The following is a 23247-nucleotide window of genomic DNA, read 5'->3' on the forward strand; positions in this document are numbered from 1 at the left end:
CAGAGTATCTGACCTAATAAGCCATTACCAGAGATCACAATTTCGTGCACCAAGTTTTTGGCGCCGTTGCCGGGGATTGTTTGTGTTTGAACAACTGACGGATTATTTTGTTGCTTAGATTAGGAAAAATCTTTCTTTTTTTTTTGTTTAGAGTCTTTTATTATTTATCCCTTGTTAAGATACTTTAAACTTATAGTTCAGTTATTTAGAACGTGGTGTTTATGTTCATGATAATTGGCTATCATAATTTTTTAAAAACCTTCTTCAAAAATAATTTTTCTATTAAATCCTGTGCCAAACTTTAAGTTTGGTGTTTTCAAAAATAATCTTTCTCAAAATTTTTGAAGGTCCCATAACTCATTTGGCTAGAGCGTCAATCTGTGTTCTTGGTAATTGGGTTAGAGTCTTTTATATTCTTTTCAAAACCTTCTTTTTCAAAAACATTTTTTCTATTAAATCTTGTGCCAAACTTTAAGTTTGGTGTTTTCTTGTTGATTTCCCTTTGATTTTCGAAAATTTTGGTTTGGTTTTCAAAAAATTTTAAGTTTGGTGTTCTTTCTTCATGTTCTTGTGTTCTTGTGAGTCTTCAAAGTGATCTTGAGTTTTCCTTGTGTCTTGATCTTAAAATTTTTAAGTTTGGTGTTCCTTGGTATTTTCCCTCCAAATTTTTCGAAAACAAGGAGCATTAGATCTAAAAATTTTAAATCTTGTACTATCTTATTGTTTTTCTCTCTCCTCACTAAATTCAAAAATATCTTCTCAAAATATCTTTTCTAACTTCCTAACTTCTTATCTTTTCAAAATTTGTTGCAACTAACCAACTAACTTTTTGTTTGTTTCTTAACTTTTTCAAAACTACCTAACTAACTCTCTCCCTCTCTAATTTTCGAAAATATTTCCCCTCTTTTTCAAAAATTTCGTTTTTTTTACTAATTAATTTTTATTTAAAAAAAATTTTGTGGGCTTACAGAACAGCATTCAAGACCCCTATAGGGACCTCTCCATACCAACTGGTGTATGGTAAGGCATGTCACCTGCCCGTGGAACTGGAACATAAGGCCTACTGGGCAACCAGATTCCTAAACTTTGATGCCAAATTAGCAGGAGAAAAACGATTGCTCCAGCTAAATGAGCTAGAGGAGTTCAGATTCACAGCTTTCGAAAATGCCAAGCTATATAAAGAAAAATAAAAAAAGTGGCATGACAGAAAGCTGTCATCTAGAATCTTTGAACCAGGACAGAAGGTTCTATTGTTTAACTCTAGACTCAGGCTATTCCCCGGGAAACTAAAATCCCGGTGGAGGGGACCATACGTGATTACAAGTGTATCACCATATGGTTATGTGGAGCTTCAAGATAGTGATTCTGATAAGAAGTTCCTTGTCAATGGACAGAGAATCAAGCATTATCTAGAAGGCAACATTGAGCAAGAATGCTCAAGGCTGAAGCTAGATTAAAAGCTCAGCAAGGTCCAGCTACGGACATTAAAGAAGCGCTTGTTGGGAGGCAACCCAATGTTTATCTAATTCTGATTTTTATTTGTTTTTCATGTTTTCTTAGGTTCATGATCATGTGGAGTCACAAAATAAACAAAAAAAAAAGAAAAAAAAATCACACCCTGGAGGAGCATCTGTCTGGCGTTCAAACGCCAGAACAGAGCATAGTTCTGGCGCTGAACGCCCAGAACAAGCATGGTTCTGGCGTTCAACGCCAGAAATGGCAGCAAAGGGGCGTTGAACGCCCAAAATGGGCACCAACCTGGCGCTGAACGCCCAGAGTTGTGTGCAAGGGCATTTTGCATGCCCAAATTGGTGCAGGGATGAAAATGCCTTGACACCTCAAGATCTGTGGACCTCACAGGATCATTCCAAGATCTGTGGACCCCACAGGATCCCCACCTTCCTTCCTCATAATCCTAGTTTTTTATTTCCACATCTTCTTCTTCATCTATTCCCTCTTCTTTTGCTCGAGGGCGAGCAACATTCTAAGTTTGGTGTGGTAAATCCGTTCTTCCGTTCTATATCCGATTGAATGAGTATCTCTTAGATTCCTTAATCAGAATCTCCGTGGTATAAGCTAGAACTGATGGCGGCATTCATGAGAATCCGGAAAGTCTAAACTTTGTCTATGGTATTTCGAGTAGGATTCAAGGATTGAATGACTGTGACGAGCTTCAAACTCCTGAGGGCTGGGCGTTAGTGACAGACGCACTATTGTTTATTTGCAATTCAACTGATAAACATAATTGACTTCCTGACTAAGATTTACAAAATAATCATAGATTGCTTCAATCCAACAATCTCCGTGGGATTCGACCCTTACTCACGTAAGGTATTACTTGGACGACCCAGTGCACTTGCTGGTCAGTTGTATCGAAGTTGTGACAGACTGTAAAACTAGATCAGAGTATCTGACCTAATAAGCCATTACCAGAGATCACAATTTCGTGCACCAAGGACCATACTGGAACCAGCCATTCGAAATAATGTGCGATACTTTCAACCATGAAGTAGGAGCAGCATTGGCTCAGCGTGAAGGTAAGGATCCTTTTGTTATTGCTTATGCGTCTAAAACTCTAGATGTCGCACAGTCCAATTACACAACTACTGAGAAAGAGCTTCTTGCTATTTTTTGCTCTGGATAAATTCCGAGCCTATTTACTTGGTACGAAGGTAGTAGTGTACTTAGACCACGCAGCTCTAAAGTATCTATTAGCTAAAAAGGAGTCCAAACCAAGGCTTATACGTTGGATACTGCTATTACAAGAATTTGATTTAGAAATTAAGGATAGGAGTGGTAACCAGAATTTAGTGGCAGACCATTTGAGTCACCTCGAGCACATTACAAATGACCCCGCTTCTATAGCTGATAATATCCCATTCGATAACCTGCAAGCAGTATCTGAGGTAATCCCTTGGTATGCACCTGTAACTAATTATCTAGTTAGCCGCACCTTTCCTCCAAACTTTTCTAAGCATCAAAGAGACAAGCTGAAAAGCGAGTCTAAATATTATATATGGGATGACCCATATTTATGGAGATGTGGCGCTGACCAGGTAATTAGACGGTGTGTGCCTCAATCAGAATTCCAGTCCATCTTAGAGGCCTGTCACTCATTTGAAAGTGGAGGACATTTTGGCCCTCAAAGAACAGCTAGAAAAATCTTAGACTATGGATTCTGGTGGCCTACACTTTTTAGAGATGCTGCTAAATTTTGTAGATTTGTTTCCCATGCCAAAAATTTGGTAATATATCCAGGAGGGATGAGATGCCTCAACAAATTATGCTTTTCTGTGAAATTTTTGACGTCTGGGGCATTGACTTCATGGGTCCATTTCCAAATTCTAATGGTTATTTTTATATATTGTTAGCTGTGGATTACGTTTCCAAATGGGTGGAAGCAATTCCTACTCGCACTGATGATGCTAACACTGTTGTTTCCTTTGTGAGAAACCACATTATTTGTCGCTTTGGATCACCACGAGCAATTGTGAGCGATCAAGGCACCCATTTTTGTAACAGGAGACTAACAAGATTAATGAAGAAGCATGGAATAATTCATAAGGTTGCAACAGCATACCATCCTCAGACTAATGGGCAAGCCGAGGTGTCAAACCGAGAGATAAAGCGTATCCTGCAGAAGATAGTCAAACCTCATAGAAGAGACTGGAGCACCAGGCTACAAGATGCACTTTGGGCGTACAGAAACGCATACAAGACACCCATTGGGATGAGTCCTTTCCGCTTAGTCTATGGAAAAGCTTGTCATCTCCCTGTTGAAGTAGAGCACAAAGCCTTTTGGGTAGTAAAGGAGTGCAACATGGGAATTGAGAAAGCTGGAGCTGAAAGGAAATTGCAACTGCAAGAATTGGAAAGCCTTCGCCTAGAAGCTTATGAGAACTCAAGACTATACAAGGAGAAGATGAAGGCTGTACATGATCAGCACATTAAGAGAAAAGAGTTCCAACTTGGGGACTTAGTCCTCCTTTACAAATCTCGACTGAGGCTCATGCCAGGTAAGTTGAGATCAAGATGGGAAGGTCCATACAGAGTAGAGAAGGCCGAACTATACGGAGTTTATCACCTAAGCCATCCTTCAAGCTCTGAACTTATCAAAGTTAATGGACATCGTTTAAAGCTATAACATGGAGAGAGGATGCAGAAAAACAAGGAGCTCGAGATCTTCCTCTTGGAAGATCCTCACATAGCCGAAGATTGAGCTAATGGAGCGTCCAACTTACGGACGTTAAAGCAAAGTGCTAGGTGGGAGACAACCTACCATGGTATGATCGTTCTTTTCTTTATTCTTAGTTTTTCTATTTAAAAACTCTTCTCTTTATTAGTACATTTCGTGCATCTGCATTTACATACTTTTATTTTTATCTAAAAAAAAAAATTTCACGCGACGCGACTGCATCATTGATGCGTCCGCGTCGCAAGAGACGGGAGGAATTAATAAAATGAACAGAGTCATGCAAGAGCGTGGCTGGAGGCGTGCCAATGGCACAAATTGCCCCACGCGACGGCGTCGCCGACGCGTCCGTGTCGAGTGGGAACATTGGCCTCCCACGTGACTGCGTCACCCACGCGGCCGCGTGCCCTGGAATTCGACGTCAAAAGGGTGTACGACCGAAAGTTGTGCTAAAGTGGTGCTGGATTGGTGCTGAACGCACAAATTCTTTCCACGCAGCCGCGTGACCGACGCGACCGCGTCATATCCTTCTCATGACCACTCGCGCGATCACATGCCCCACGTGATCGCGTCACCCAATATTTGGCAATTAATGACTTTGAACAGAGAGTTGTGCGAGTGCGAGGATGCCCTCGCGCCAGTGGCATAAAACGGGTCACGCGACCGCGTGACCGACGCGACCGCGTGACCGACGCGACCGCGTCAATCAGTTTAAGCGCAATTCGCGCGACCGTGTGCCCCACGCGGCCGCGTCGCTTGCGCCGCACGGCTTCCATAATTTGTCACTTCTCTTATCTTTTCTTTTCCCCAAATCCTATTTTATCTTTTTCCCTCCTTCTTTCTTCTTTCTACCTTCTTCCTTCTTTCTCACTTTCTACTCTCTCTGTCTCTCTCTCTCTCACCTCCACTAACAAGGTTTTATTTTCTTCTCCTCTCCTTACTATTCTATTTTTCTTCTTATTTTTATATGCTATCTTCTTTTCTTTTCTTTTTACTTTCATTATTCATATTTTCTTTTTCTTTTTTTTCCTTTTTACTTGGTGTTAGAAATTTATTTGAGTCATTATTTCTCATTATATGCTTGTGGATTGTTCTAAATTTGTTTGGCAATTATATATTACTTTTTAAAGGGTTGCTTGCATGTTCAATTTCATACTTTCCATACATTATTCCACCATGCATGCTATGTGTTTGTGAAAAAGCCCATATGGCATTATGCACTTTTCTACGTTATTCTATTCTACTATTAAATGCCCATTTTTCACAAAACCCCTTTTATATTTTATTCGTTAAAAATAATTGTCAATACAAATGTGATGATTTATTACAAGTGATGCTTGATCTATGCTACTCATGCCTTTGCCAGCATGTCAATAAACACCTTGCATTCACTTGTCGTCATATGCACTAACTATTTTCCATTAATGACTTTTCACATATAGTCATGACCATGAGTTAACATCATTTACCTTTAAATGTGCATTCATAACCATCCTTTTCCGTTCTCTTCCTTGCTCTATCTCTTTGAATTTAATTTACTTTCTCTTCCCTTTTTCAGAATGGCCACCAAGAAAGGAAAAGAGAAAGCTACTCCCAAATCAACAGCAAGAAGAGGAACAAAAAGAGCACTAGTGGCAGAACCCTCTTCAACTGCGGTAAAGCCCTCAACAAAGAGACTTAAGAGGATTATAAAGGTTGATGATAAAGAAAAAGCCTTCCCAGCAAAGGATACTGCGCGATTTCCCAATCGCTACTGTGAGCAGATGTTCCCCATCTTGGCATAAAGGAGCTACAACAACGAATACCTTCTTCTCCTCCCAAACCATATTGCTACCTTTGTTGAGCCACAAATTGCACAAAGACAATGGGGTTTCCTACAGAGACAGCCGAGGCAGGTCAATCTTTCTTGGGTAGTCGAGTTCTACTCCAACTTCCACCTGCCAACCCTGCAGTCTGTCTTTGTTCGTCAGAAGCAGGTCCCTATTACAGAAGAGGCCATTCAAAGAGCTCTAGGTCTTCTTCCTATTCCAGAAGGTTTGGATGCCTTTCAAAAAGCCGCACTCAAGCGCCAGATGTACCAATTTGACTGGGACGCCATTCTCAGAGTTATCGCACTACCTGGCAGCTGATGGATCTACGGATACCATCGTACCCACCCTAAGGGAATCTCAGCTTCAGCACTTACCTTGGAGGCTCGCGTATGGGCACAGATCATGTCCCATTACGTTTTTCTGAGCACTCACGAGTCCTCCTTCACTGCGGACATGGCCGTTCTACTATGGTGCATCCTTACTGACCAACCTCTGAACCTACCAAGACACATCCGGAATGCCATGGGACACGTACAAATTACGGGCAACTTACCTTTTTCTACCTTGGTCTCAGATCTCGTCTCCGCAGCCAGAGTCTCCTTCAGAGCTGGGAACACCAAAGCCATGCTTCCACAGGATGATCAATATGTCCCTAATGGGAAATATATCAGACTCTCAGCAGCCACTACAAGCCAGCCTATTGAACCGGCTGCAGACATTCCTCCTTCAGTACCACAAGCACCTACCACAGACCAACTGCTCCATCAGATACTCGAAAGGTTGGATCGGTAGGAACACAAAGCTAAGATGAGAGAGTGCCGTAACAAGCGCCGATTTACTTACCTCAAGGAGCTGATCATGGGAAAATTCAAGGACTCAGACACTCCGGACTCCACTTCCTTTACCAGCACAGGGAGCCATGATGGTCCCGACTGTGGAGATACTGCTACCAGCCCACCCCTGTTCCTGACAGATGGCACCGAGGACGGTGCAAAGCCTTAAGTGTGGGGAGGTCAGTCAGTACCTGACTCTCGGAGGTAATTTCTCTTCCCTAAACACCAATAAATTAGGATATTTAGTTAGTTTTTCTTTTATAGAATAGGATAAATTGCATAGGAATAGATTAGTTGCATGCATGTTTTACTTGATTGAAAAGACAATAAGTTTCTTCTAAGACTCTATTTTTGGAACAAAATTTCACTAACTTTAATTAAAATTTTTATGTTAAATTTTCTTGAAGTTGTATTTGGAACATGATTTTTGAGCTAAAGAACACACAACCTGTGAGATTTGAGCCTTTATGCATGATTACATTATTTAACCATAATTATTTTATTCTTGTGTGTTTACTTCTCTATGATTGTAATCTATATTTTGTTTCATCCTATATGTCCAATATTTATTATATTTATATGTTTGCATATGATTGAAGCCATTAATTGTTTAGCTCACTTATCCAAATTAAGCCTACCCTTTCACTTACCTTTGTTAGCCACTTTGAGCCTTTAAATCCCATTTGTTCTATATTTTACCACATTACTAGCCTTAAGTGGAAAAACAATTATATATTCCAAACTGAATCTTTGGTTAGCTTAAGATAGAATTGTGTGTGCTAATTAAGTATGGGAAATTATGGAAACAAAAGATAATAAGGGAATGTGTCAGGATAATATAATGGAAATTTGGATACCTACTTATGTGAGACTATAAGAATTAAAAATCTATGTGAATTGATAAGCTCTGTTTATTTTTATGCTTATAGAAAAAAAATATCAAAAATATTCAATAAATAAATAAGGGGACAAAATTACCCCAATGTTAAGTTAAGAATTCAAAGGTCAATGCATGTATGATAAAATTAAAATAAAAGTTGATACATGAGTATGGAATGTGAAAGGGAAATTCTAGGTAGCTAGGTATGAATTCTAAAGTTATAAAGAATATATATATATAGGTTATGTTAAAGCTTGGGTTAATTAAAGATTCAATTTATAAGCTTACTTAGCCATATATGTATCCTTACCCTTACCTTGGCCCCATTACAACCTTGAAAAGACCTCATGATGTTTGCATTGGTGTATTAAATGTTGTTGATTGGTTAGGAGAAGAACAAAAATTAGAGAGCATGATTAGAGAAGGATAGAGTGATCACCCTATACACTAGAGAGACTAGAGTGTACATACATCATCAGTGAGGGTTCAATGCTTGAAATTCTATGTTCCCTTCTTTCATGAGCTATCTTCTTGCATTTTTATCTGTTCTTACTGCATGAGAATTGAATTAGTGGAATTTGATTTGTAATTATTTTGAAGAGCTTATTTACTATTTATCAAGTGGACAAGAATCATATATTTGCATTTATATATATAGGTTGCATTGCATTGCATGAGTTTTACATGTTCCTACTCATTTATTTTATCTCCTTTAACTAAGCATGAGGACATGCTAATGTTTAAGTGTGGTTAGGTTGATAAACCACTATTTTATGGTTTATAATGTGTTTAGTTGCGTGGTTTTATCGTGATCTTTACCCACTTATTCATATGATTAGCATGCATTTATATTTCCTTCCTAAAATTATTACATGATTGAAAACTTGCTTCCTAGAGACTTTTAATTATGTATTTTAATTCTCCTTTATTCCATTCGATGCCGTGATCTGTGTGTTAAGTGTTTCAGGCTTTATAGGGCATGAATGAGTTGGAGGTTGGAAAGGAAGCTTGCAAAAATGGAAGGAACACAAGAAATTAAGGAGATGACCAGCGAGAAGTGACACGGCCGCATGGCTCACGCGACCGCGCGGAAGAGAGGAAATCGCAGTGACGCGGCCGCATGGCTCACGCGACCGCACGGATTGGAATAGCACAAGTGACGCAGAGGCGTGGACGACGTGCCCGCGTGGCAAAGCAAAACGCCGAATGACGCGTCCGCAGGAATGACGCGATCGCGTGACGTGCGCGATCTGCATAATCTGCAGAATTCGCTGGGGGCGATTTTGGGCCCTGTTTTGACCCAGTTTTCGGCTCAAAAAAGTAGACTAGAGCCAGAGAACATGCGGAAACCAAAAACAACATTCATTCTACATAGTTTTTAGTTTTTAAAAACGATAGCAAGCCGCGGATATGAGCTCTCCACATGCTATGCGTAATCAGCCGGGGGAAGTACACCTCTTTCCTTCCATGACACACCCAATCAGAATTAGCATATCCATCGGAATTTCTGAGAAGTGAGTGGTAGGCAGGACGTAGTGGGCAAATATCTGCTGCCAGGTCCTAGCCTCCCTAGACAGATATGCAGATAGCATCCCCTTAGGCTTCTTGTTGTTCGAATCCATCACCCAGGGAGCGTCTGGTGTAGCAATCACGCGCTTAAGCACCTCATAGTCAAAAGTCATGGAGAGGATAGCCACCTCTGCCTGCTGGTAGGCACAAGTGTCCGGAGTACCAACTCTGCAAAGCAGTGCATCCCCTATAGCCTCCTCAGTGATCATAATCTCTCTACCCCTTACGTGCATTGAATCCAAGTTCACTCGGAAGAAGTTACAGTAAAACTCCTTAACCCATGAGATGTTAATCCTTCCTAGGTCCCTATCAATGAAATCCAATCCCAACTCCGAAATATAGGTGTTTATGGCACGCCTCACGTCATTGGGAAGATTTAGCTCCCTTTCACTGTTCAGATTTTTCTTTGTATAACGGGAAAAGCGTAGCTCACAGTAGAGGTTGGGGAATTTGATTGAATCAGTGGACGGAAGTAACTGATTTTCTTTGTCTTCTTCATTTAGCGGATTCTTGGCATAGTTAGCATATGGTGGGGGGTAGAGGTCTTGGAATGCTTCCTCTTTTTGGAAGTGGTGGCTATAGCTTTTCCTCTATCTGACATCCTGAAAAACAGAGATGACACAATGTAAGCAGATAGCCAAATAGGTATAAAGCATACTCATGAAGTGAATAAAGAAAGGAGATTTCTTGGAATGCAAGCAAACATAATTCAGAATTCAAACCGAATTTCAAACCAAGAATTCAAACCATATCTTGCACATTACTTGTTCACTAAGCTTAGGAAGCACCATATCCAAAAGAATTATCTAAAGAGTTAAGTTAAAAACCAAAAGAAGTTACTCGGTTAAATAGGTTAAAGTTAGAAATCAGTTTGAAAATTAATGATATGGTGGTTACTAACTCAATTCGAAAGGAATGCACAAAACAGGGATGTAAGTACGTTCACAATCATGAAATGTAACAAGTCATTGATGATGAAATATGATATAGCTAGAAAGCAGATAATATGGAACAAACCATCAATCAATGCAAGGATCACTAGTATCAAATGAATTTGTGTTGGTGAAATCAGGACCTTGAGAAACAAGTAAATCAAGCACATTTAACACGAATCCTAACAATGCATACAAGTCACAAGTTCAAATATGAATTGGAAACCTCATGGTCTATGTGACTTAATGAGACTACGTATGAACACAATGAACTATTTGGTCACATAGATTAGAACATTCAAACTTGTGTGTCTATGCAAAAGAGGCACAAAATTTTAAGGAAATCATAAGTTATGGTCAATTAGAAAATTCATTCAAACCATTCAATGCCTATACGCAAATCATCATGCATAACAAGCAAAGAGTATAAGCAAGACCAAAACTTGTTCCTGAAGATTTTCCACAACCAATTAGGTAACAAAATTCTAATTAAACAGAAATCATCAACTAGAAGTTGCTACACCCATCAAATAAAGTCAGTTCAAGGACTATGGTTAAGAAAAATTCGGCAGCATTTCAGCAGTAAATTGGCTATTTTCCAAATTCAAATAGTCAAATTAGATTCCATATGAGTTCATTGAAAAGCAAAAGCACAAACACTAGGTATGAATTCATATGAATTAAACAAATGAGCCAATATTTTTGCAGCAGTTAATCAAAAACGATTCAAACCAAACTAGCATGCTACGAAAGCATTCCTTCCTCACACAATATACAGATAAACTGGATTTCAGCATGGCACCAGAATAGCATCAAAGCAGTGTGCAATAGCATTAGGCACGATAAACACACAGCAAAAGCAAAGCAATGAAACAGAGTAAATTCACATAACAGCAGAAATTCAAACAAGCCTAAATCCACTACTCAGCCCAGATTCGCTAACCACCTAAATCAAACTAAACTAACTAACTAAGATAATCTAACTAAACTAATGTAATTAACAGTAAGTAGTAAAAAAGGATGCAGAATAGGGGGGTATGGAACCTGGAATGCAGAAACTGAACGGGGCAACTGAAGGGAAGATGAAGTGGTGCGTTTGTTCGACGTCACCGTAGAGCTCGCCATCGACGACAATGGTGGTCACGGTAGTGCTTGGGGGCGGCACTGAGGCTGGCTATAAGAGAAGGCAGAGATAGAGAGCGTTGAGTGGAAGAGAGGGAGAGAGGAAGAGGGGGTTGGGCGGTAATGGTGGTGGCAATGGTTGCGGGTCGCTCGCCGGAGGGCAGCCGGTGGTGGTTGCTCAGAGGTGAGAGGTTGAAGATGGAGAGAAACGGAACGTTGGAGGTGAAGAGGACTATTGCGCGAATGCGCTAGGGCTTCGCGACTCTGGGGTAAGTAAAAATTCGAATCCACGCGTGCGCGCACCATGCGCGTCCGCGTGGGTGGAGGTAATTAAGGGTTGGCGCGGAAGCGCCGTACGCGCCTACGCATAAATGGGAGAATTAGGGGTTGGCGCGAACGCGTACGGTGCACGTCCGCACAAGTATGCTGGGCCAGAGGCACAAAAGAGGCCCAGAGTTGGCACAACTCTTGGGTCCTTTGGCCTGGGTGATGCTAAAACGCATCGACGCACGCGCGCACTGTGCGTGTTTGCGTGGATGGTATGAGCTTATTGAATGGGTGCGAAGGCGCGAAGTACGCCAACGCGTGTATGAAGAAACAGGGAGTGGCGCGGACGCGTACATTGTGCGTCTGCGTGAGTTGAGACACAGAGTTGGCCCAAAAGTGGCACAACTCTCTAGTCCTTGGCCCAGATAGTTGAGATGAGCAGCCTACGCACGCACGTGATTTACGCTTGCGCGTGGCTTGGGTTTTTCTCTCTCTCTCTTTTTTTTTTAATGAGCATCAAAAGACCTCATAACTTTCCATCCTTCTCTAAGACTCTAGAACTAGCTAAAGTGCAAGATTAAGCACATTTTGAAACTTAGGGGGTTTTTCCAAACAACTTGAGAAAACTTACAATTCAAGCAAACACTCAATTCAAAGATTCATCCCTTATTAAGGCATAGAATGTATAAACACCTTAGTAAGCAAAGAAAAATATACCAAGAAGTAAAGAAACTATATATAATGGAACCCAATTCATTCATTCATTATATCTACAAGAGAATGGAAAGAGTTTACCATGGTGGGGTGTCTCCCACCAAGCACTTTTAGTTTAAGTCCTTAAGTTGGACATTGGGAGGCTTCTTGTCAAGGTGGCTTATGCTTGTATCCATCCTTGAACCTCCAAGAGTGCTTGTCCTTCAATCGGTTGTTAGAAGTTCCAACCTTTTTCATTAAGCTTTGGTGAGGTCCTCTCCAAGACGTGAGCTCCCGAAATTGACTATCATAGGATAGTCCAGGATCCCATATCTTGTCCTCGCACCCATCTTCTAGTTGATTGCCTTGACTTTGTCTGGGTGACAAGAAAGCAGAATTCTCATGGAAGCACTAAACTACTCTCCTAAACCTATTTAATTGAGCATTACACCAATCCATGCTCTTCAATTTCGAGCTTCCCACCATAATGAGCCTAGATTTAGAACGCCAACCACTAAACATCCTCCTCTTTCGCTTAATTCCACAAAACGCCCTAAGTTGGCCATCCGTTTCAAGCAAACCATACTCAAGTGGGATAATAAAGTTGAGAGTTAGAAGTTTTACCCACTCAAGTGAAGGATTGGATGATGAATTAGGTGGAGGAGTTCCCAAAGATCTTGATAAAGCATGCTCTACTCCCGTCCATCCTCTTCTAGAGGTTTCCACCACTTGGCAAGGTTCTTTAAGTTCCTCCTCATGCCAAGCTTCCTCAAGATCACACTCTTCTTCCCCATCACTCTCATCATAGATAGGAGGTATAGTGAAATCTACTTCATCATCAAGTCTAGTCAAATTGGGGAAGGACTCTTCAAACTCGAAAGGATCATATGTTGATTCGGAATCATCATAGATAGAAGCGCTTGTTGCATGGAATACTTCTCCCAGTTCTTCATCCTCAGTAGGCCTTGGAGGTTTCAAGTCTTCCTCAACCTTGCTTTCTAATCCACTAGGGAAGGGTTCAATAAGATTGTCAAGGGGATTGATCAACATGGGCAAAAAATCACTAGTGATGGAACCTACTTCTTGATCAATTTCCTTCAACTCTTTGCTTACTTCCGCAACGTTACTCTTCTCTTCAACATCTCCTCCAAACTTCTTGGAAAAGGTTTCTTCAATTCAGGACTCCTTTATGTGCTCAACGTATCCACTACTTCCTTTTGTTCGCTAATCTCTATCTTCTCCTCTTGTTGTCCTTCTTGCTTCAATTCTCCTTCCTCACCATGGAGTTTCAAGTTCATATCCTCACTAAGCTCCTTGATTGTTTCTCCACATTTAACAATGGGCGTACTTAAGGTGCATAAACTTAGGTGAGATGTTAGGCGATTTACGGCTTCTACCATGCTAGCTATCTTTGCTCTTAGCTCCTTAAACTTAGTTTCATCCTCCTCTTGCCGCCTTAAGATGCGAGATTCAAGGTCTCTCAGTTCTAACATGAAGGCTTTGTCGGGGGTGGTGGTGGGAGAGAGAATTCATCGGTTAAGGAAAGATTGTTGTACTCGGAAGGTGGTTCATATTGGTGGAGTTCTTGAGGTGGTATATGTGGAAATTGTGGCTCTTGGGAATATCGGTATTGGGATGATGGTTGTTCTATATATGATTCGAATGGTGGTTGATGTGGTGTGTATGAGTTATGGTCATGTAGAGTGGAATGGTGGTGTGAGGCTTGTGAGTATGATGTGTGGCTATATTGAGGAATGGGGTCACATGCATATGATGATTGTGGTTGACAACCACAATAAGGGTCATCACACACATTGGACTGGTATACATTAGGATTAGAATTATACCCATAAGAGTTCGTAGGAGGTTGTTGCCATGAAGGTTGTTCATAAGCTTGAGGTTCCTCCCATCCTTGATTCTCAAATCCCTGATGCATATCCTCATTAGAGCTTCCATTTCCTACAACATAGTTTAAACTACACTCATAGCCAAAAAGATGAGAATTAATAATGAAAGAGAAAATAAAAACAAAGGGCAATAAAAAAATAAAGAAAATAAAATCCTAACTAGTAGAAAACTGGTAAACAAACCAAAGTTCAAGCTATTCACAATATATACAATAGCCAATAACATAACACCGTTGGATCCCCGGCAACGGTGCCATTTTGATGAACGCGACTTTTGTGTGGTCTAGAATTCCACTAATGAATTCTCATTGTAAAGTATAGTTTCTAAACCAAACAATAGTCCTTTCATACAAAAATTTAGGTTGTCACAAGTAACAAACCCCAATGAATTTTTAACCAGAGTATTTGGACTCCGGGTCGTCTCCCTAAGAAACAATGTAATGCATGCGTATTGGCTATGATGGGGTAGAAAAATGGGGGGTGGGAGGGGAGGGGGGTTTGTTTATGAGATGACAAGAAAGTAAACTGATTAAGTAAGTAAAGAAAGCAAAATACAGAACTCTTGGCTAAGACTTGGGTACTTGAGATCACCATCCTAGTTAACAAACTAATTATTGATAATTATGAGAGACCAACCCATTAAGTCTACTTCTCGAAGCCTTAAGTACGTAACATTTACTCCTAGACTTGAAGTATGTCAAACAGGCTTGATCACATCCACCCCTAAGTCCTAACCTACCTACTAATTGGCTTAGTAGTGGGTTAGCGTCAATGGGCTTCAAATTGATCATCCAGGGTTCTCAAATCACGAAACCCATTACAAAAAACTCAAGATCACTCAAGTCCCTTTGCTTAGGCCAAAAGTTGACAAAACTACTCAAAAACTAAAGAGAGCAATTCATCAAACACTTAGAATGCAATAAAAGTCAACATCATAAATTGCAAGGCTACTAAAATTTACCACTATTAATTGCAAGAAAGGGAGATCACAACTCAATTCATCAATCAAAGAAACATCAACATCAAAATTGCATTAAATGTAAACAAATCCAACATGAATCATCATCACAAAAGAGAGCAAAATGAGAAATTAACATAAAAACTAAGAGAGTCAAGATGTAGAGATGGGAAATTATCAAAGAAACAAGATGAGATCAAGTAATCAAACATGAAATTAAAATAGTCTAACCTAATCCTAACCTAATTCTAGAGAGAAGAGGGAGCTTCTCTCTCTAGAAAACTAACTAAAGGCTCATGTTGGCTAAACTAATTGCTCTCTTCTTGCTTGGACTTCAATTCTGCATGAAATACACTCAGAAACAAGTTGGATTTGGGCCTGGGCAGCTCAGAAATCACCCCCAGCATTTTGCCTTCAAGTGGGCCACGTGAGCGTATCGGCGCGTGCGCGCCATGTGCGCGTGCGCGTCGCTTGGAAAATTCTCAACCCGCGCAGATGCGGCGTGTACGCGTGCGCGTCTATAGGTGAAACTGCTTTTGCGCGTGCACGCCTAGTGCGTGTGCGCGTCCTTTGGTGCATCCCCAATCTTTGTTTCTTCATGCATTCTCCCTTTTTGTATGCTTTTCTCCTCATTTCTTCCATCCAATACTTGCCTTATGGACCTGAATTCACTCATCAAACACATCAAGGCATCAAATGGAAATAAAGTGAATTAAAATCACCAATTTAGGGCCTAAAAAGCATGTTTTATACTTAAGCAAAATTCAAGGGAGAATTACAAAACCATGCTATTTCATTGAATAAATGTGAGAAAAGGTGACAAAATCCCCCAAAATAAGCACAAGATAAATCACGAAATCAGGGTTTATCATTGATTGAAATTCAAGTTCTTTTTTAAATCCACTAGAACTCCTCAAATAACATTTCAACAAAGACTCGGATTTTATAGAAATTTCGGCAGCATCTCCCCTAAAACTTGGACTTTGCCACCCTTTTCGGGTCCCAACCAAACCAATCATCAACCCTTTCCAACGGGTTCAAGACCAAATCAGTTTCCAATAAAACAAAACTCAGACTTTCAAATATTAAAATAATTTCAAATCAGACTATTTAAAAATTTCCAATTTAACAAAATCAGACCATATTTCAATCAAACAGACAACTATATTCAACCAAAACAAATCAGACAATTCATAAAACTTACATAATCACCAGAAATGCATTTTGCACATCATATCTATTTATAAAAATTCAAATTTTAAATAAATAAGCATTTAGAAAAGCCCCTACCTCGACAATTCAAAACCATAACCCAACCGCGTCAACAGAACTCTTTTCTCTCAGCCTGAAACCAACAGCAACCAAAACCTCAGCCCCTGATCACTTTCGCAGTAATCATAGCAACTTAAAAGTGACATGCAATGCTCAGAACACGACCCTATGTTACAAGAACCTCAGAGTTTATAACTAACCATAACAGAATACTAACGCAGGAATTTCCGAAACATAAATACTTATTGTAATAAGAAAACAAAATAGCGGCGATCACTGAACCGGTTTGGCAGCAGCCCCAGTAGCCAGCCCAAGAGACAGCGGCGACCAGAACTCTGGCGATCGCAACTGTAACAAACATGCAGTGATGATAAAGCTCCCAGAAACTCAAAGGAAACAAAAACCAACTTAAAACCATTACCGACAGTGGATACCGACAGTGGATCTTAGCGGCGGCAGCGGCGTTTCTTGGCGGCATGATGGTGTACAAATTCACTATATCAATTATAATGAATCCATCTTTGGCAAGTATACCAAATTGTCATCAAGTAATAACTCACAGTAGAGTGAGGTCGAATCCCACAGAGATTGATAGATTGGGCAACTTTAATTAATGGGTGAATTAGTCAAGCTAATTGATAAGAATTGTTGAGTGCAGAATTCTAAATAGCAGAAATGTAAATGACTTAAAGATAAAGGAAAGCTATAAAGTGCAGAAAATTAAATGACAAGAATTTAAAGTGCTGGTACATAAATGACTGAATTGTAAATGGGGAATGGATAATGGCAGAAAGTAAGGAAAGCTATAAAGAATAGGAAAGATAAGAATAGGGGAAATTCATTAGGATTAGGAGATGTTGCTCTCTTTGGATCAAATCTAGATCATCTCTTCTTCAATCACACAACTCATTGTCCTCTTGGCAATCATGATTGATTGAACCCCAATTACTTGGTGTTTCAATATCTCAAATCTTGATAATCAGCCAATTCCTTGGTCTAATTGCTCATGAAGAGAGATAAGCTTAGTCCCTGATTATACCACACATCCTCATAGATCCAAATGGTGGGTGGATTTCATGTCACCGTATCCAATCCCAAAACCCAGATCTACTCAAGTGTGAGAAGGGATTTCAAGCATGGTTCCATGTTTCCTTTTCCAAGGTTCCCATGAAACCCAAATTGCATTCAACCTCTTTTCCAAGATGATTGAACACTAGACTTGATAAACAAAATTCCTTCAAGCAAATCAAAGAGAAGACGAAGAGAAGAAGAAATTCACTATCATTAATGCATCAAGTACAATAGAGCTCCCTCTCCCAATGAGAGGGAGTTTAGCTACTTATAGCTTGGAGAAAAGTACAAGAGATGGAAGAAGATGAAGTGAAGTAAAACTACCACTAGCCAATCCCACTAATCAACTGATCAACCATCCCCTTTTTCAGTACTTCCAGGAGGTATTTATACTACTCCTATAACTAGAAAATGAAAAATACAAAAAGGAAAAGAAAATTACAATTGAAAATAAAAGAAAAACTCATTAAAATGAACTATGTGCCTGACGTGTGAGCGGCGTGCCGCGCCCAGCTTCTCAGCTTGGCTTGGCGTGCCATGCCTAGCTTCCAACTGGCACGCCTCCTTTGTTTAGCTAGCTTGGCGTGCCACGCCTTCGAGCTCAAGTGGCACGCCCATTGTGACTTCTCCCTTCTTCCTATCTGGAAACTTGAACTAGCGTGGCACGCCCAGAACTGGCGTGCCACGCCCTTAATGGACTCTTCAGCCTTCTCCTCTAGAAAATATATTTGGCATGCCACACCCAGCAGTGGCGTGCCACACCCTCAATAAGGCCTTCATTGTCTTCTCTGGAGAGTTGAATTGGCGTGCCACGCTCAGGTGCCACGCCCTTATTAATGCAAGATCAACCTTCTCTAGTCCAGTGAACTGGCGTGCGACGCCCCGTATTCAAGTGGCATGCCCCTCATGCGAGCAAGTTTGGCATGCCATGCCCTAGTCATCAAGTGGCACGCCCCTGTTCATATTGCCTTGGCGTGCCACACCTAAAATCCAAAGTGGCACGCCCATTGATCTTCTTCCTTGGAGGTTTGTGCTGGCGTGCCATGCCTTCAATCTCAAGTGGCACGACTAGAATATGAACAAGGTTCGTGTGCCATGCCTCAAACATCTAGTGGCACGCCCATTGTGTTGAAACTTCCACTCTCCTCTGCTTAGTTGAACGGGTGTGTCATGCCTTCAATCTGGCATGCCACCCCCCTGTAGATGATAGGGTTGGCGTGCCACGCCCAGCCTGGCTTGCCACGCCCCTTGTGGGTCTTCAAGAATGCTCTCTGGAATGTATAGTTGGTGTGCCATGCCTGGCCTTGGCGTGCCACGCCTGTAACGACCCAATTTTCAGTATGTCTAGATCATACCGGAAACTGAGTGCTACCAATTTGTCTTCCTAATTATTATCTATTATTTATCATATCAGCCTGATTCGTTGTTAAAAATGTAGTTAATTTGTGGGGTATATATATATATATATATTTTGAAAACATTTGGATTAATAGACGGAATCATTCATAATCAATTCACAACTGATAACAGATAAAACAGTTATAAACAACCACACATAAATACATCACAAGTAGTCAACAACATTCAGTGATCCAACTTTTATGTAAGTATAGACTTTTAGTTAGAACACCCCTAGATATAGCTAGATAATAACTGTATACATATATATAGATACAACATCCTAGGCCCTGACCTGTTCAAGAAGTCCCTAAGCTGGTGCCCAGGCTAGCCTAGACTCTATACTCACCTAGTCCCTCTAAACTACTAAAGCGAGGGAAAGTACGTTCTAAGTCTTCAAAAATCAAGTCAGGTGGAACATCAGCAAAAGGTAGATCATCATCTACTACTCTTTTGCATGGTCAGACATTGTCATATAACGTCTCTCTGGTACTTCATCAAGTAGCCATACAACAAGAGTCTCGTACACAGGATTTAGGCTAAGGTGTGCATACGAACGGGGTGCAGACGTTGGCTGGTCTCACAGTATATACATATAAACAGAAACGGAGTTCACTCTAGACTCAGAAGACTACCTAGAGCGGAATCTTTTTTTTGCATACGATCGTCAACGAATTACGAAAGGGAACTCATGCTTCCATCTGAAAGGAGAAGGGAGAGAGAAGGGGTAAGAACTGGGGAGTTCTTAGTAGGGCCGGGGTTATTAGTTAAGTTCATTAATTCTATGTTGTTTAGCAGGCTATTAGCAGAATACAAAGAAGCAGTAATTAGAAAACACAGATAAGTAGAGAAGATAGAGAAAATAGATAGCAGAATACAAAAAGAAGAATACAAGAAAATAACACGAGCGCAGAGAATGGAATACAAACAAGGAAAGTATATATTCATACCACAATCATAACAAAGGAAATGCGCAACCAAGTATGATGCATGTCTAGCCCTAGCGCAGGTAATGAGCTCATCTGTCGTTTTCTACCCGCTCCCAACGTAACCCGAAGCAGCTGAAACGGGTATGGTTTTCCAGTCAGCATAGGTACAGTTCTCACTAACCGACGTATGCGTCATATCCTCTGTAAGCAAACTCTGCCTTACAGGTGGCGGTATTCCAGCCGTGTATGAAATCATATTCTCTGTAAGCAATCCTTGCCATACAGGTGCGGCATTCTAGCTGTGTATGAATTAATATCCTCTGCAAGTGATCCCAGGTTATCAGTTGCAGGTACAGCTCTCAATAGCTGTGTAACACTGGAAAACGTTCTGTGGTCGTATCACTATCTATCTGACTGCCTTCACGCAGCAGATCATTACATAATCTTTCTCATTATCATCATTCATCATCATTCTCATTATTCATCATCATTTTCACATTCTTATGCAGTACCTCTTTCTTTCTCTGTTCAATCAAACTGTACAAACTTTACATCTTTTACTTTTACAACATCTTAACTCAAACAATTTCTCTTTATCAGATTACTCTCTTCTCTGTATCCCTTTATTCTACTCTGGTTACTCTTTTCTCTGTATCTCTTTACTTTTCTCTGATTACTCTGTTCTCTGTGTTTCTCTACTCTGCTCTGATTTTTCTATTTAACGTATGTATTTAAAGCTTATGTAAATTTCGGTATGAATAGTTAGTCTGTCCCAAGTATAGGTTCATTAAATCTATACTGAAACAGTCTAACTTTTTATATAATACCTAACCCTAGTCGCAATTCCATGACTAACTATGTTGCCCTAGTTCGTTCACTAATCTCTGTCTGATTTTCTCTTATTAAAACTTTACAGACTTTTTCTTCGACTTTTATTTTTTGTTCAACTTTTTATCTTTCTTTTATCTTTGCCTCACTAACATGTTATTACCACTTCCTAAGTGTTTTATGAAGGTAATTATGAGATTCTGCACTTAAAGTTATCTTTCTAAAGCTTTTACAGAAAACTGTCTTTTTTGCATAATTTTATTATTTTATTAAAATATTATTTTTAATTAAATATTATTATTTAATATTTTATTATTATTTATTATTTTATTAATATATTTTCGAAAATTACCCCACTTTAACTTTTAACCTTTAAAATTCACTTTTTACCACCGGTAACTTTTAATATTTCTACTTTAACCACCCTAACTTTCAGAAATTACCAAATAACCCCTCAAACACCAAAATAATTACAACCTTTTAAGTTTTAAGATCTAAAAGGTGTTCTTCAATGTTCTTCACCACACTCAAAGTGTTCTTCGTGTTCTTCGTAAATTCTTCAGATTCTTTCTCTGTTTTCACCCGTTTTTCAGTCTTTTCAGGAACCGATTTTTACCAAAATTCAAAATAAACTCTCAGCCACTAAAACCCCATATTTTCTACATGATTTTAACACAAATTGAACCCCAATTTAAGCTCTAGGGTTTCATTTTCCAGCAGCCATAAGAACGCACATTCATAGCTTGAATTTCATCAAATTTTCACCAAAATTTCAACAAGAATTACTCATACAAACAATCAATTTCAAGCGCAGCCAAACCATATCATAATCACACAACTCAAACACAATCAATCAAGATTTAATTCGTCAATCCCTACCTTGATTTGCTGCTCCAAATCTGGTTACTCTTTGAAGTGTTCTTAAAGTACTTTTTCCTCCTAAAACACATCAAGAACAACTTTAAAACTCTAAACCATCAACTAAACGAACTTCAGAAGCATCTTAGGAAGGTTATCCTTACCTTAAATGTGCAGGAAATCAAAGATCTTTGGCCCACAAGTCAAGCTAAGCAAGAGATCTAAGGAAGAACATCAAGAAAACACTTGTTTAAGCATGTTTCCTTGAAAACCAAATTGAAGAGGGAGGGAGACAGCCATCTCACCTTATTTCCAGTCTTGATAAGTCACATGGTTATGTAGAGGAAGAAGAGAGGATCATTTTGGTGAAATCGGAGTTTTGATTTGAGTTTTAGTTCAGAAGAAATCAAGCTTTGAAGATTAAGTGTTCATGAAAGTTTCTCTCTTTTCTCTCTTGTTATTTTCGACCAAAATGATGAAATGAGACAACCTTGGAGTTCTTGGGGGTGTAAGGTGAGTTGTGATTGGTTGGCTTGGAGGTGGGTTAAAATAATATTAAAATATCTCAGGTGTATAACTACTAAAACTAGATGTATCGGAACACTCGTAAAAACATCTTTAAAAATTATTTTCTGAGCTACTAGCATAAATGACACTAGTAACATATTTATTATGAGAATAGAACATGTATGATGAGGCCTTATCATTGCTAAAGTCATCAGAGAGTGCTGGTGCTAAGCTGCACCAGTAAACCGTAAACCCGGTTAAACCGATTTTTCTGTTTTTAACTAAAACAGACCAGGTAATCTTATAATATCATTCAAGCATTTTCTAATACTAATATAATGATAAAATTATACTATTATCTCTCTCCTCTCATGAATCGACTCCGGTTCGTCAAACAGAGACTGTTTACGAAAATCAGAATCAAAACTGCCAACTTAACAGCTATAAGAATAGTTGTGCCTCACACGAATTTGTCGTTCGGAACTCGATTAAACCATGCCTATTCATAGTCATTGAGGTCTTATCCGCACCAAACAATCAATATTAAGGTGATCAGTCTTAATATCTCAAGTTAGGCACGGACATTCCTAAAATGAGCACTCATAGACATTCATGCCAAATGTATCTTGAAGAAACCCTAACAGCATGAGACACACAAGCAGAGTATGCAATGAAGTATAGTCAGTCCACTCCCCAGACTCTATTAGGAACGAACTTCTCTGATACCAAATTGTAACGACCCAATTTTTAGTATGTCTAGATCATACCGGAAACTGAGTGCTACCAATTTGTCTTCCTAATTATTATCTATTATTTATCATATGAGCCTGATTCGTTGTTAAAAATGTAGTTAATTTGCGGGGTATATATATTTTTTTTTTGAAAACATTTGGATTAATAGACGGAATCATTCATAATCAATTCACAACTGATAACAGATAAAACAGTTATAAACAACCACACATAAATACATCACAAGCAGTCAACAACATTCAGTGATCCAACTTTTATGTAAGTATAGACTTTTAGTTAGAACACCCCTAGATATAGCTAGATAATAACTATATACTTATATATACATAAAACATCCTAGGCCCTGACCTATTCAAGAAGTGCCTAAGCTGGTGCCCAGGCTAGCCTAGACTCTATACTCACCTAGTCCCTCTAAACTACTAAAGCGAGGGAAAATACGTTCTAAGTCTTCAAAAATCAAGTCAGGT

General features: G+C 39.6%; 1 pseudogene; it reads left to right on the forward strand.

Moving 5' to 3' along the window:
• Positions 11463 to 23247, forward strand: part of LOC107608200 — a 46863-nt pseudogene continuing 35078 nt past the window's right edge.

The sequence above is a fragment of the Arachis ipaensis genome, chromosome B07 (assembly GCF_000816755.2).
Source record: "Arachis ipaensis cultivar K30076 chromosome B07, Araip1.1, whole genome shotgun sequence".
Taxonomy (NCBI): Eukaryota; Viridiplantae; Streptophyta; class Magnoliopsida; order Fabales; family Fabaceae; genus Arachis; species Arachis ipaensis.